The sequence below is a fragment of the Humulus lupulus genome, chromosome 2 (genome assembly GCF_963169125.1).
Source record: "Humulus lupulus chromosome 2, drHumLupu1.1, whole genome shotgun sequence".
Taxonomy (NCBI): Eukaryota; Viridiplantae; Streptophyta; class Magnoliopsida; order Rosales; family Cannabaceae; genus Humulus; species Humulus lupulus.
The window spans coordinates 74,531,125-74,548,330 of NC_084794.1; positions in this window are offsets into that span (position 1 = coordinate 74,531,125).

A 17,206-nucleotide genomic window follows, 5' to 3' on the forward strand; every position below is an offset into this window, starting at 1 on the left:
TTTTGGATTTTATTGCTAATTTTGTGAGATTATGAAGTATTTAGGTAAGTTTTTACATTTGTTTTGGTTGTTAGCTGTATTTTTCTAGGTTGTTAGGTTGTGAAGAACAGTCAGAGAGGGATAAACGGAGAGAGGGAATGAGAGATAGTAGGAAATAATAAAAAAAGTTTTTATTTTATCCATTATAATTAGTTTTGTTTTTATAAAATTATATTTTTAATTTTAAAATTAATTTTTTTTAAAAAAATATTAGTTTAACCAATGTAAATACGCCAAGTGTTAGGATTTTTTTAAAGTTAATTTTAATTATTTAATTACTTTTAACTGAGGGCAATATGGTCATATTGAAAAATTTGTTGACCAAATTTGAGCCAAGGATAATATTTTATACTAATTTTGTAAACTTAGGGGTACGAAATGAGTATTATTAGTAATAGAGGGTACCAAAGATATACTTTGTAATAATACAGGGTACCAAATGCGTTAATTCCCTTAATTAGTTAAAAATATAATTTTGTATAAATCGACATAAATATCGTGATATAATTTTAAAACACAAACTCTATTTCTTAATACACCCATTTCTAACACATTAAGTATTCAAAAAATTAGGTTATCAATTTTTTATTTATTTTTCAAATGTAGGTTATCAATCTAAGAAACAACACTTATAATAGGTATATAAAAGTGACGGTAATTTAGGTATTATGGAAAAATTATTGACCAAAATATTGCAGAAGGTACTATTTGTTATTGATTTTACAAATGCAAAGTACCCAATAGGAATATTTTGTATTAGAGGGTGCTAAAGTTATATTTTAATAAAACAAATGGTACCAAATAAATATATTCCCATAAATTTTTAAGATATTTTATATTTTTAGGGTAGGGAATTTATACCCTAAGTGGTTGTCAACATTTTCACTTAATGAGTATGTACGCCCTGTTTTTCCCACGGGCTGGTTAGCGAGCCGAGCTGCGGCCTAATCATAATTATCTCGTGGACATCCCACAGACCGGAGCTTCTGTCATTAGGTCGTACCTCCTTGGCTCGAGGAAACTCAAGGGTTCGCCAAGATTGCCCAAGACTTGACCCCGGATTCTGAAGGCCTGTGGTCGAGTTAAGTATCCAGCTCGCGGTACGAACTGAGTATGTTGTAAAGTCAACACACGTAAGGTAAACGTGCATATATCAGACATCACGTGTCTGATATGCCCCTGACTTCTCGGACACGCAGCAGGAACGTGCGTATTAAGACACCCACGACTGGGTTGGGGCGTGCGGCCCATTATCTCCTTACCTATCGATTTGACCATACTTATGTGTCAGGTTTAGGAATTAATCATGAATGTCACAAGAGTTGATGTGATAGATAAGAAGGTCACGGGATGACCTTCTTACCAACTCCCAAGTGCCTTCTCCTATAAATATGGAGACCTTGAGACTTAATAAGGGTTGGATTCCCTATTGTAAAAAAAAAGGCCCTGTAATCAAATATCCAGTATAGAGCAATAATACAGACTAGTGGAGTAGAATAATTTTAACCTTTGAACCACTTAAAAAATGTGTCTTGTGTCACCTCTTTCTTTTTCCAAGATCTTATATCTGTTTCGGTTCACATTTAGCACTAATCTCTTTCTCTTCATTTCTTAATTACCTGTTGGCGAAGAGCCGCGTCAACAGTTTGGTGCTTTCATTGAGAGCAAGTCCGATTCAGTGCTATCGCAAACATCCGAATATGGTGATAAATCGATCCAGGCATGGTAACGAGGCAGAGCAACATGATGGGCAGGAGGCTCATCATACTGCCACCCTTGGTGAACAAGTTCCTGAAGTCCACCAGCGGCCATAAAAACAGCCGACGGGCCAAGATGATACTGGAAGTTCGGCACCTCGGCCGCCTAACCCGAACCCATGTTATTACACTGCGGTGGAAATGGAGAATGCTCAGCTGAGGAGCCAGCTAGCAGTAGCTAGTCAGCAGATCAAGGATGTGCTGGCCCGACTACCCCCTCTCACAACCGACGTTAACGTCGGAGAGAGGCAAGGTGAGGCTTCTAAGTCTCGCCGGGGTAACCGGTCCAGGCATAGCCGTTCGGACAGACTTCCAGCAGCCAACTCCACCCCTTCATCGCACCATCGGGAGGCAGACTTCAGAGGAATGCCTAGAGCCGAACATCAGCAATACAACCGTTCGGTTAGGACGTCGACTCCTAGCTCCCAACCATCCTCGAGGACGCCTAGGGGAGCTCAAGGAAATTCTCGAAGGAGATCCGGAGTGGGCTCACGACATCAGCCCGTTCCCAACAACCATCCCGCGCCTTGTCCAGATCGCCAGGTGCGGGACCAGCGGGTTGGTAGGGCCGAAAGGCCCCCACCAAACTTGATCCGTCCTGACGGAACTAGGATCGCCTCTCCAGCAGGGCATCGAGGGAAAGCCCAGATCCTCAGCACCAGAGGCAAACTACAAGCCTATCTAGCAGGAGCCATTGGGCCGGCAGTCGCCGGAGTGATCTCTCTGGGGGAGACCTGCGCCAGCGTCTGAGTTCAGCGCAAAGTCATCAAACCACCCAGGGAGGCGACCTGCGAGATCGCCTCAACTCTCATAGAGGGGAACAAGCAGGAGGAGATGACCATGCTCGCTCAAGGGGGGCTCTGTCCGAAGTACGTAACGGAGGGAGTGTCCCAAATAACCTATCTCAAGATAGGAGGGACAATAACCCACCAAATATATACAATGGATCCGGAGCTGTTGAACAGCCCTGGAATAACCAAGGACATCAGGACCAAACCCTCGAGCGCTTGACTCAGATGGAGGAGCTGATGAGGAAGCTTCTGTCAGAAAAAGAAAAAGACGAATATGATTTAGGGGACGAGATTGAACTCTTCGCCCCTAGTATAGCCGCAACGACGTACCCATCTGGTTTCCATATGCCTCACTTGTCAAAGTTCAATGGGGACGGAGACCCATCGGACCATCTAGGGATGTTCAACACCCTGATGATGGCCCATAACATTGGCCCTGAGCTGAGATGTTTAATCTTCCCTTCCACACTGACAGGACCTGCCAGGTAGTGGTTCAAGCAAATTAAAAGACAGTCAATCAGTTCCTGGAAGACCTTCTCAGCTGACTTCAAAAGGGCATTCCAAGCCTCCCAGGCTGCCAGTGTTCAGGCTGACTCCCTGGCTAATGTGAGGCAGCAGCCCGGTGAGACTCTGAAGGCCTACCTGAGCAGATTCACGAACGTTGCTGCTCGAGCCAGAGACGCGGATGATAGCTCCAAGCTCATGGCCATGAGAACTGGAATCCTCGTTGGAGAAGACCTCTGGAAGGATATACAAAGGAAGGGAGTCGGCTCGGTTAACGAATTCCTTAACAGGGCCCAAGAATGGATAAACTTGGAGGAAGCCGAAGCTTCAGCTGCGGGAACCAGCCAGGTCCCTGAGCAGCCCGCTGGAGTGGGGACAGAGGTCGTGGCAGCGACCCAAAACATCACACAGAACAACCAGCTCGGTGGAGGCACAAGAAAGGGAAATAGCGAAAACAGTCCGCACGCCCAAAAGAAGAACAAAGCCATAGACAATTTTAAGCCCGTCTTCGCGACTTATACCGAGCTAACCCAGTCTAGGGAGAATATCTTCCTAGCCAACTCTACTCGAGTCCCTTAGAAGAGGCCGGAGCCATTAAAGCACCACAAGGGGAAAAGAGACACTTCTATGTTTTGCCGTTTTCATAACGACGTCGGCCACAATACCGACGATTGCAGACATCTAAAAGACGAGATCGAGACTCTCATCCAAGCCGGCCCCTTGGCTCAATATGCACGGAACAGGGCTCCAGCAAATCGACATGCTCCGGAAGTCCCGGTCAGTCAGCCCGGGTCTCGGGTAGACTAGGATGTTTCTCCTCTTGTGGTAGGAGGAGAGATATCCACCATCTCTGGAGGTCCGTACATGGCCGACACGAGCAGAGGCGCCCAGAAGAGATACGTGAATGAACTAAAGGCTCATAACGGAGTGGAGTTCGTCCCGGAACAGCGTCAGTCAAAGCAGCAGCGATTGGAAAGGCAACCAATCATTTTTACGGAGGAAGATGCGGGCCATGTCCAGTTCCCTCACAATGATCCTCTGGTCATAGCCGTACAGCTCGCCAACCGGAGAGTGAGGAGGGTACTGGTAGACAATGGGAGTTCGGTGAACCTCCTATTCCGATCCACCCTAGAGAAGATGGGTTTGACTGTCGCCGAGCTGAAGGCAACCTCCATGATGTTGTATGGTTTTTCGGGAGAAGGATAAGCATCGATAGGGACAATCGAGTTAGTGATCACCCTTGGAGAAGGGTCTCGGACAGTCTCCAAACTCCTCGAGTTCGTGGTCATTGACTGCTCCGCTGCCTACAACGCTATTTTGGGCCGACCTACGTTCATAGTTTTCGAGGCCGTCACGTCCATTCGCCACCTCGCGATGAAGTTCCCTACTTCAACGGGAATCTGCACTATCCATGGCGATCAACTCGCTGCCAGGGAATGCTACAGCATTTCCATGAAGGGAAAATCTAAACCCGGGCAGCTGGCGATGGCCATTCAAGGTGAAGAGGAATCTCAGGAACCCTTAGCTGATCCTGAGATTGAAAAACCTCAAAGCGCCGAGGGGGAAAATGTCGTCTTAAGTGAGGACATTGACCCCCGAATAGGCGAGGACAGATCCGAGCTCCAGGCTATTGAGGAGCTCGAGGAGGTGAGTATCGATCCGCAGAACCCTTGTCGGAAGGTCAAGCTCGGGAAAAACCTCTGTAGCAAGAGGAAGGCGGAGCTGACTACGTTTCTGCAGGATAACTTGGACGTATTCGCATGGTCGCATGAGGACATGGTGGGAATTAGCCCGAGTGTCATCATGCACACGCTTCATCTAGATAAAAGCGTTCCTGCCAAGTCCCAAAAGCAAAGGCGTTTAGGAACAACTCGAGCTGAAGCCCTAAAGGAAGAGGTAGCCTGGCTCAAGAAATGTGGCTTTATCCGTGAAGCCAAGTTTCCAATATGGGTTGCCAACCCCGTACTGGTATCGAAGCCTAACGGGAAATGGCGGACCTGCATCGATTTCTCCGACCTGAATAAAGCCTGCCCCAAGGATTGCTTTCCATTGCCCAGGATCGACCAGTTGGTGGATGCCACGGCATGGCACGAGATCATGTCCTTTATGGACGCGTACTCAGGCTACAATCAGATCGTGATGAATCCGGTGGACCAGGAACACACCAGCTTCATGACCCCGACGAACGTCTATTGTTACAAGGTCATGTCGTTCGGTCTGAAGAACGCCGGAGCTACCTACCAAAGGCTAGTAAATAGAATGTTCGCGGACCAGATCGGAAAAAACATGGAAGTGTACGTTGATGACATGCTAGTCAAGTCAAAGGCTGCCAATAATCATGTTTCCGACCTAGAAGAATGTTTTAAGGTCCTACGGGAATATGGCATGAGGCTCAATCCACAGAAATGCACTTTTGGAGTCGCATCAGGGAAATTCTTGGGGTTCATAGTCAATACCCGAGGAATCGAGGCGAACCCCGACAAGATCAGATCATTGCTTGAGCTTCCCTCACCCAGGTCGCGAAAAGATGTCCAAGGCCTTACGGGAAGAGTGGCGGCCATCAACCGGTTTATTTCGAAGTCTACCGACAAATGCCTGCCATTCTACAACCGGCTCCGAGGGAACAAGAAGTTCGAATGGACAGTAGAATGTGAAAGCGCATTCCTCGACCTGAAGGCACATCTAGTTGAGCCGCCCGTGCTATCCAAACCCAAGGCAGGAGAGCCTCTTTTTCTCTACCTGGTTGTCATTGAGAACGCAGCTAGTGCCGTACTAGTACGAGAAGAGGGCCAAGTTCAGAAGCCAGTCTTCTACATCAGCAAGAGACTTCTCGGGGCTGAATCCCGATACCCGCTGATGGAGAAATTGGCATTCTTCCTTGTCACGGCTTCGCGAAAGCTCAGGCCGTATTTCCAGTCCCACTCGATTCACGTCATGACCGATCAACCTTTAAGGCAGGTTTTGCAAAAGCCTAAAGCATCGGGACGTCTATTAAAATGGGCAATCGAACTTAGTCAGTTCGAAATTCTTTACACTCCGCGAACTGCTATAAAAAGTCAGGCCCTGGACGATTTCGTAGCGGAGTGCACGGGATTCCAGGAGGATCCAGTAGAGGACTCACCCTGGGTCACCTCGCCCCAATCTTTGTGGAGGATCTTTGTGGATGGTTCATCCAATGAGGGCGGCTTCGAAGCTGGAATCATTTTGATATCCCCCGAGGGACATAGATTCCACTCGGCACTGAGATTCGGATTCAAAGCCTCCAACAACGAGGCCGAATACGAAGCTTTGCTGGCTGGGCTGAGGATAGCCCAGGAGTTGAAGGCGAGCTCCGTCCAGTGCTTCAGTGACTCCCAGCTCGTGGTAAACCAGGTTCTGGGCGAATATCAAGCACAGGGACCCAAGATGGCCGCCTATCTGGCAAAGGTGAAATCTGAGCTGTCCGCGTTTGAACGAGGCTCGATCGAGCAGATACCTCGGGAGCAGAACGCTAATGTAGATGCTCTTTCCAAGCTTGCCACCTCTGGGGAAACGGAGACATTGGGGCTAGTACCAGTCGAATTCTTGGAGAAACCAAGCGTAGAAGATGTCAAGACGGAGGTCGAAATGATCGATGCCAGGCCGACCTGGATGACCCCCATCATTGAATATCTCGTCGAAGGAAAGCTGCCTGAAGGACGTAACGATGTACGGCGAGTCCTGTATCAAGCTCCTCGGTATGCGATAGTCGATGGGGTGTTATACCAACGTGGGCACTCCCTACCTCTCCTCCGGTGTGTTCTTCCAGGCGAAACAAAGGCCATCCTGTAAGAAGAGCACGAAGGATTTTGCAGAGACCACACTGGGGGGCAGAGCTTGGCCTTAAAAGTCTTGAGGTAGGGGTATTACTAGCCAACTCTGTCCAAAGACTCGATCTCATACGTGAAGAAGTGCGACAAGTGCCAACGATTTTCAGCAGTTGCCCGAGCTCCTCCAGTCGAGCTGAAGATGATCTCGTCCCCATGGTCGTTCGCAGTTTGGGGAATAGACTTGGTTGGCGCCCTCCCCACTGGAAAAGGCGGGGTCCGTTACGCCGTGGTAGCCATCGACTACTTCACTAAGTAGGCAAAGGTAGAACCTTTGGCAACGATAACGTCCAAAAAGGTGCTGGAATTCATGGTTAAAAGCATCGTCTGTCGGTTCGGCCTGCCTAAGAAGATCGTTTCCGACAATGGCACTCAGTTCGACAGCGACCTGTTCACCGAGTTTTGTGAAAGATACGGAATCGTAAAAAGTTTCTCCTCCGTGGCTTATCCTCAGGCTAATGGCCAGGTCGAAGCTGTCAACAAGACCCTGAAGACGAGCCTCAAGAAGAGATTGGATGAAGCGAAGGGGGTCTGGCCAGAACAGCTCCCCCAGGTCTTATGGGCATACCGGACCTCACATCGGACTCCTACGGGTCATACTCCCTTTTCCCTAACCTTTGGGAGTGAGGCGGTCCTCCCCGTGGAAATTAAGGTGCTTTCGCATAGAGTCCAGTCTTACGACCAAGATCGAAACCATGAGCTTCTGTGCAATTCCCTTGACCTAGTTGATGAAAGGCGAGAAGATTCGCAACTCTAGCTCGCCCACTATCAGCAAAAGATCACTCGCTATTTCAATTCCAAAGTCAAAAAGCGCGCCTTCAGCGTTGGCGACCTGGTCCTAAGGAGAATCTTCTTAGCAGGTAAGGACCCCAATGATGGAGTCTTGGGACCGAACTGGGAAGGACCATATCAAGTCATCGAGGTCATTAAGGAGGGAACTTATAAGTTAGCCTGGCTTAATGGAGGGGCAGTCCCGCAGACTTGGAACGCCATCCATTTAAAGAATTATTATCAATGATTCACTTGTAAGGCCTGGAAGGCCACATTTTTTTTGTGTATGAAGCAATGAGAATCAGCTTTTTGTTTATATTTGTACATGTTTTCAAGTGTAATCTAAAGTAACCATGAAAGACCCTTTCCCAGTTACTTGGGGGGGCACATGGTACCTGGATATAACCAGGTCTCCTTAATGACTTAGAAGTTGATTCATATCGATTGACCATTGTTTTTCTTAAAAAACGCGAGATATTGATAAGGATTAATGCTAACTAAGTCCTATCCTGGATATAACCGGGTCGTAAAACATAGAAGTTGATTTAAATCTTTTGATTGTTGTTCTTCTTAAAGAGCTCGAGACATGGATAAAAGTTAACGCGAACTAAGTTTTCAAATTAAGTTCCTGGTCTTAACCTAGTCATAAAACTTAGAAGTTGATTTAAATCTATTGATCATTGTTTTCTTAAAGAGCTCGAGATATGGATAAAAGTTAACGCGAACTAAGTTTTCAAATTAAGTTCCTAGTCTTAACCGGGTCATAAAACTTAGAAGTTGATTTAAATCTATTGATCGTTGTTCTTCTTAAAGAGCTCGAGATATGGATAAAAGTTAACGCGAACTAAGTTTTCAAATTAAGTTCCTGGTCTTAACCGGGTCATAAAACTTAGAAGTTGATTTAAATCTATTGATCGTTGTTCTTCTTAAAGAGCTCGAGATATGGATAAGAGTTAACGCAAACTAAGTTTTCAAACTAAGTTCCTGGTCCTAACCGGGTCATAAAACTTAGAAGTTGGTTTAAATCTATGGATTTTTGTTCTCCCTAAAGAGCTCGAGATATGGAAAAAGATCAGCATAAACTAAGTTCTTCAAGAAATTGTAGCCGAAATGCGTAAAGGAAAAAAAGAGAAGATCGATTAAAAGCGTTAAAGAAAATTGTCTCGAGGTGAAAGCACCTCATGCAAAGGTTACATAAAAATTATTTAAAAAATATTGGGGGCACAAGAAAAGAAACGCCCTAAGCTCCGCCAGGTGGTCCCTTGGAGGTCGCCGTCTCGCCTTGCTCAGCTGCGCCAGAGCCATCCCCGGTCTCCGAGGGTGCCTCTTTATCAAGGCGAGCTTGGAACTTCGCCAGCAAGCGCTCCCAGAGGCTCGCTGACATGAAGGAGAAGTCCGCATCTAGATTATAGGCCCAGCAGTGGTAGAACAGATCTTCCATGGACTTTTCCGAAGTTGTCCGCTCGGTCTCTAGGGCATCTTGTGCAGCCTGGACCTCAGTCTTTGCAGCGTCCAGGTCCGTCTTCGAGGTGACAAGGGAGGACTCGAGCTCTTGGATCTTCGAGCGGGATTTTTCCAACTCGACCTAAGAGGCTGCCAAGGCATCCTTAGCCGCTTGCAGGGTAGTCTGATGCTCATTCCTCATGTCCCCGAGCTGAGTTTTGGTCCTGATGATGCTCCGATGAAGGGCGACAACGCTTTGTGAGGACGGAAAGACAATTGCCTTAGAAAAAATTAGGGCAAAATATGAAAATGTAAAAAACCACAAAAAGGGTAAGGTTAGCTTACCGTCATGGCCATGCCTAGTGAAGACTCCAGCACGCCCACCGGGCTCATTGTCTCGATGGCCCGGAGCTCCTTCTCGGTGAACTTGTATATGTGGCTGACGGCGTAGTTCGCCGACTCATACACCGTTCCCCGAAAGGCCTTGGGGATCTTCTCCAGGTCCTGGGGATTGACGGGGATGCGTACATCGGAGGGTACGATGGCAGCGAGTGGAGCCGGTGGGGGCATATTGCTTCCCCCTGCAGCAGGAAGGACTGCTCCCGCGACCTGTGCAACTGGGGCTTGATCCTTCTCCTTCGCAAGGGACTTGGTGGAGGTCCCGGCGGCGTTCTTGGACGTCCGGAGCCTCTTCATTCTTGGCCCAGTGGTGGCGTTCCCTCCGAAGACCGCACTTCACAGGCTCTCCTCGGGTTGAGACATCTCTTCTGCCAAAGCAAAAACATGGTTAGTACGAGAATTAATGATCATGAAAAAACAAAAGCGAAGGGGTAAAGAAAAATTCAAGTATGTGTACTAAGGGAATCCTACCCCCCGAGATAGAAGAATAATCTAAGTCGATTACTTCCCGAGATGGCGCAAGTTCTGGGTCCGGGTCTGACTCAGGGCTAGATTCCTCTGCATATTGCCTAATCCCCAGGGCTACGACACCCCTCCGGAGTGATGGCCATGTGCGAAGGTTGGTCCCATACTCCTCGAATAGGATCGGCCTAAAGGCTAGGGTGTTATCTACTACTACGGTACCCCTAGGTTGGCTATCTTGGTAGTCCAGCACAAGCCGGTCGACGCAATGGAGCAAGGTTGTGTTCAGATCCGGATCACTTCGGTGACGATGGACGAGCTGCCTAAGATTGAACCTAGCCAGCCGGGGGTCTGCTGTGGCCCTATCTAGACTCCTAAACATGTAAGGGTTACCTTGGCCAGAAGGACCCGCGGCTGCTCCGGATTGGATCCTTTCCTCGCCCGTCCTCGGGATGACCTCCAAGGTCCGCTTCCTATTCCTCACGAGGGGAACTTCGTCGCCCTCGTCCTCATCATCCTCGTCTTCCGCGACCTCCTCCACGATGATGGGTCTGGTGTCGTGAGCTGGGGGAAGCCCCCAGGGCCTCCTGAGGTTCAAAGTCTGATTTGGGAAAATCAGCTTGCAGGCCACCATCGTCTCGTCCGTTACGAGCGCGCGGTAATCTTTCTCACTGGGGGGAAAGCCCGCCAGTGTCCCATATTGGGCCTCGAAGGTCACAGATTTCTCTGTCCTCGCGAAGATGGCTGCATGATTGGTCTAAGTCAGAAAAGGATGTGGGAGGAGAAAAACGACACTTAACTTCCGAGCTAAGGATAAAAAAAAAACACACTTACGGGGGCGATTGAAGTAGTGGAGCTCGCAGTTTCTGAACCCCGTCGACATGAAGAACTGGTACTTGAAGTCGTTGGGGTGGCTGGGCAGCTCGATGACCGCAGCCGTATTGGGAAATCGGGTTAAGTAGTAAAACCCGTCGCCTCGCCCCCGCTGATCCGGGCTGGCCTTGAGGCAGAAAAAGTATAAGATGTCCGCAGGAGTGGGGACCTCCCCCTCGTGCTTCTGAAACAAGTATTTCAACCCCGCTAGGAAGCGGTAGGAGTTGGGGGGGGGGGGGGGGGGGGAGCTGAAATGGGGCCAACCCCACGTAATTAAGGAAATCAGCAAAATACTGATCCAGCAGGAGGAAGGCTCCCGCCTTAAAATGTTCGCCGCTCTAGGCTGCGAACGATTCGTCGAGCGGCGCACAGCTCTTCTCGCCCTCTGCGGCAGGTCAGGCAACCACGGATGCTCTCCCCAGGGCGATGTTGTGGGAGAGAAAGATTTTGTTGATCTTCGTTTGGTCGGTGACCTTTGAGACGATCCTCTCCGCCTCAAAGAAGGCATCGGGGGCGACCTCGACCTCCTGCTCCACCGCCGGCCCAAAGTTGGGGATTGGGGAGTCCGACATCACCACCTTTCCTTTGTCCTGCTGGGAGGCCGAGCTGCTAACTGTCTTCTTGGGAGCATTCCTTTTCGGTGCCATCTGGTCGCCTAACGAACAAAAGAAAACATTTCAGAAAAGGCGACCCAAGCGTGAGGAAAAATCAAATGTTATTTGCACGAGCTGAGGTAAGCCCAGCCTGTGGAGAGTAGGATCACGCGGTTCGATGAACATGCACCTGTGCTCCCAACAGATCCCCGATTACTCGGAATTCGTGTGTCAGGAGGGTCAGGATAGAATTTGCCTTGGGGGGAAAGTTTCAATAGGAAAAAATTGCAAAACCGCCTGTGAAGCGTGTTCCCTAAGCTACCCGGTTTTGCACTCAAAAGTTCCAAAACTCCTACCCCGAAATTTTCCCCAGAAAAAACATCCTGTAAACCATACTCTTAAATGATTTCTTACAGCAAAGATACCCTAGCCTAAAAATGGGCTTTCACCCTCCATATCCAAAAAACCTAGTAAAACCATGCATGCGGCTATAGTAAAATATTTACCTAAGCTACAGTGAAATATATTTTCAAAACACACATGGTCAGGAAACTTACAGTGTTTGACTTGGAGGTGGATGAAGGTATTGCCTGGGTGAAAGCTTCGTCGGAGTATCGACTTCCAAAGCTTTGAAGAAATCCTTGCGTCTGAGCCTCTTTAGCGCTGAGTATAGCAGTCACGGAGAAGAGGGTTTTTTCGTCTGAAATGAAGAGAGAAGAAGAAGAGAAATTCAGAAAAATTTCAAATGAAAGGGCTCATGCGTAGGGTGGCCACCCCTTTTTTATATACGTGAAGGGTCACGTGTAGAGGGCCGTTGGATGGCCTTGGTGAGGGATCCGAGGCCCTCCACTCGAAATACGAAACGACGGCTGGGCATAGGCTAGGCCATTAAATGCGGTTCTCGTAAGACGTACCATCACAAACCACAATGTTCTACATATCAGGCGCTTGCGTAAGAGGGGGAATATGAAGAATTCATGGGGAAGCCTAAAAACCTCTATTGTGGTCTTACCCGGTGTGGCATACCACGAGCAGGGGCTTGGGGGGCAGATGTACGCCCTGTTTTTCCCACGGGCTGGTTAGCGAGCCGAGCTGCGGCCTAATCATAATTATCTCGTGGACATCCCACAGACCGGAGCTTCTGTCATTAGGTCGTACCTCCTTAGCTCGAGGAAACTCAAGGGTTCGCCAAGATTGCCCAAGACTTGACCCCGGATTCTGAAGGCCTGTGGTCGAGTTAAGTATCCAGCTCGTGGTACGAACTGAGTATGGAGGCTATGACCCTTTGTAAAGTCAACACACGCAAGGTAAACGTGCATATATCAGACATCACGTGTCTGATATGCCCCTGACTTCTCGGACACGCAGCAGGAACATGCGTATTCAGACACCCACGACTGGGTTGGGCCGTGCGGCCCATTATCTCCTAACCTATCGATTTGACCATACTTATGTGTCAGGTTTAGGAATTAATCATGAATGTCACAAGAGTTGATGTGATAGATAAGAAGGTCACGGGATGACCTTCTTACCAACTCCCAGGTGCCTTCTCCTATAAATATGGAGACCCGGGGACTTAATAAGGGTTGGATTCTCTATTGTAAAAAAAAGGCCCTGTAATCAAATATCCAGTATAGAGCAATAATACAGACTAGTGGAGTAGAAGGATTTTAACCTTTGAACCACTTAAAAAACGTGTCTTGTGTCACCTCTTTCTTTTTCCAAGATCTTATATCTGTTTCGGTTCACATTTAGTACTAATCCCTTTCTCTTCATTTCTTAATTACCTGTTGGCGAAGAACCGCGTCAACAGAGTAATATCCTCCAATTCCCCCAAAGTAATTTTTTATGTGACAGAACTATATATACATAAAAAGTAAGTAAATATAATAATGTAAAAAGACAAAAAAAATATACTATATGTTTAAAAAAAAAGATTAACTACAACGTCAAACACATATATATAATATTACTTTTATTGATTATCTTATACTTACTAATTTGTTAGAATTTTAATGTCTCTTTTTTTCTAACTACCTCCAACAATATTAATATCTACATAAACATTCCACAACATCTAAAATATGAAGTTGTTACAATATAAAAATTCACAAAAATTAGTAATTGAATAAATACTCAAGAAGATTGTGTTGTCATTAACACGTAAATAAATTAAATTTAGAGATATGAATTGGAATCCATTGATCAGAATGTTAACCATTCATTCTTCTAGCCTCCTTAGCGAAGTTGTAACAAATTCTTCACATTGTACAAAGAACCTTCACTAAACACTAAATTTCCTGTGACAATAACACATGGCACGTTCAGCATAAAATAATTGAAAAAAAATGGAGGAAATAAATTTTGATACAAACTTCTCATTAATAAAAATCATATCCACACTAATTAATTCTCAATTCTTCTTGGTGTCTCTCACATCCTACAAAGCCTAACAATTTTCATCCAACTATTTCTATCATTGTTTAAATCACGTAGAATAGAATACTCCATGAAGCACTAAATACTAAAAATTGAAAATAAGTCAAAAACAAAATAAAAACCCAACCACTTTTGTAAAGAAGATGTTTTAGCAATTCTTAAATACAACACAACTAATTTTATAAAACGGTTTACGTTTAAATAGAAAGCAATCAATAATTTGAATAAAACATATATATTTTGGTCTACTAAATAATTAATTTTATTATTATATTTTTTAATTGATTTCTATTATAATTATTATAGATATTTATTTCCTTAATTAATTAATAATCATAAATTAGAAAAAAATTGAATAAAAAAATTAGAAAAAAAAAGAAAATAGATAAAATAGATTGTAGAAATCTTATGATATCACATCACCACCTAGCTTTATATATATACTAAAGAATATTACTGCTCCAACACAGCTTTTATAATAATTGAAATTACAGATATTTAAAAAAAAATTATTTGGTTTATTTTATAAATTTTTGAAGATTTTTATATTTTTTACGGATGAGAATTTATACTTTAAGTAGTTGTCAAAATTTTTACTAAATAAGTAATCTTCTACAACTTTTTCCACAAAGTAATATTTGATATCATCGAACTATACATAAAAGTAATCTTTGATGTAATAAGAAGAAAAAGAAAAAGAAAAAGAAAATATGACATGAAATATTCCTTTTAAAAATTAACTACAATATATAGTATTACTTTTAGTGATTGTCTTATATTTACTAATTTATTTTTGATGTTTTTTTTTCAATCATCTTCAACAATCTCAATATCATCTACACCACATAAAGATTTGACAACATCTAAAATATAAATTGTTGTCTGTGTTTTCGTCAAGATGACACGTGGCACCCGTTGAGTGTTCATGGTTCTCGAGAAGTTAGTTAACCGCTGATTCTCGCGAGATATGCGTGTTAGGAGTGTGTCCTAAAAACATGTAAAGACATTTGTTTTTTCTGTGAATAAATAAATACGATGGGTTTATTATTATTGTTATATTTAGATTGTTAAATTATTGTTTGAATAATTTTGTAAATATCAGAAAAATTCCATATTCATTATTGAGGATGTGATCTTGTATTAGTACGAGAGAATTAAGATCACATGAATGAATAAAAGTAGTCAACAACAACAAATTAAAGTTATGGAATGCTTTAATTGGAGTTGTAAGTACGGTTTACTGAGTATCATTATGATACAAATAATCTAGATTCGGATTATTGATGTGGTAAGACATCTCGGTAAATGTGCTTTATATAATATGATTATATATGACATGGACCGATGTGAATTAAAGTCTTTATCCAAAAACCATTTAACAATAAAGACTTGTAATTCATATCATAACTGATGATCATTTATAGATCAACCTGAATCCTGAGTGTGCATGAACTCTTGTTCATGTTTATTAAATCTTTTGATTCATTCGTTAAGGTCTCTTCAAAGAATGAGGCTAATGACTTTTGTTTTGGAGATTTAATATCATGGATGGCTGGGAACATGTATCAACAATACGGAATCTAATCTTTCCTAACAGATCGTATATTAGTTCCCTTAAGGGTTAATTCTGGAGCTGAGTGATTTTGAGCTCAAATCTATAATTAGATTATAGATTAATTATTCACTAGTGAATTAATGGTACTTAAGGAATAAGAAGTAAATTAGAAAGGTAAAATGGTAATTCTTCCATTCTAATTTATGAACTAATTAATTAGAGGGTTGAACTATTGTAAGATGGTTATATCAATGGACGACTTAAGAAAAAGATTTCTGTAAAAGTATATCTATAACATAAAGAGTGCAATTCTGAATTTATAGTGGAGTAATATCATAATTAATAAAATAACTATTATAATTAAAGAGTTTAATTATTTAGTTTCAATTTATTGGAGCTTAATGTTATAGGTCCATGGTCCCCGAAATGGCTCAAATAATCACTGTCAAAGGCAAATACAAAAATGGGCAAAAATGGGCAAAAAGGACTTATGTGATAAGTAAGATAATTTTCTATGTATCAAACATAATTATTGATTAATTATGTGTAATTAATTAATTGAGAATTAATTAATTATTTGATTTATCAAAAATATAATTAATTTTGAATTAATTTATTTTTGGGATTTTTGGTATTTAAATAATAATAAAATTGGGAAAAATCACATGTCTGCACATGCATGTGGTACACGTGTGACACAGTGCACAGGAACTGTGCTACACGCGTAAGAGAGAGACTTGGTCTCTTGATTCCCCAATTTTAGTTATTTAAATATTAAATAAATAATGAGATATTTTAATATGATTAAAATATTATTATTTAAACAAAAATCTGATAACTGATCAGTTATTTTGAATTTGTTTAAAATAACAAATATTTTAATATATTGGATATTATTAAATATGGGATATCAGTTTTCATAGAACGTAAGTTTTCAGGGATAGAAAAATATCTAGGATTCTCTCAGAGAAAAGAGAACAGTGACAAAAACAAAGGTTATTGTTCTTCACAAAACCTAGGTCCAAAATTTATCAGATCTCATGTGTTGAGAATATCTGATAAATAGTTATTGCCTATTATTTGTATAGCGAGCCCGCACTCGTTCTTTGGGTGACTGAGAACTTTTTGGAAGATCTTGGTGTGAGATCTCAATGATTCAGCCATACGAAAAGATAGCAGCAAGGAAGGACCTGAGGTAATGTTTCTATTCTTGTCCTTGATTCAATATATATATATGAGTGTGAAGAAGTAGATCTAGAAATCTTATGGGATTAATCTGACAATTTGATTGTTGTTCTGCTGCGCATAATCTCTGATTTGATCAATAAAAACCAACAATGCGTGCTCCAGCTTAGATCATGTGAAGCATTCTTTAGTCTCTTAGTCAAAGAGTTATAGCGTGATGGTTCTACGCCCCCGAAGAGCGATGCCAGTTGTCAAGCACAAAATCTTGGGACCACCATCAACCGTGTCCCCCCAAAAAAGTGGTGGGTTGATTCTTCCAGTTAAGTATTATGAGGATTGTAATAATTGCGGCTAAAGTCCCATAATTATGAGGGGCATTAATTAGTAAAACCCCATTTAATTATCCTCAGCCACTATAAATAGGGTGGGGATACCCCATTGTAAGGGGTTAGGCTATTGTGTAATTTAAGCACCATATACACTGCCTAAAACCTCCATTTGAGCTTGATCTCTCAAGCTTCAAACATTTTAATACAATAGACTCGTGGAC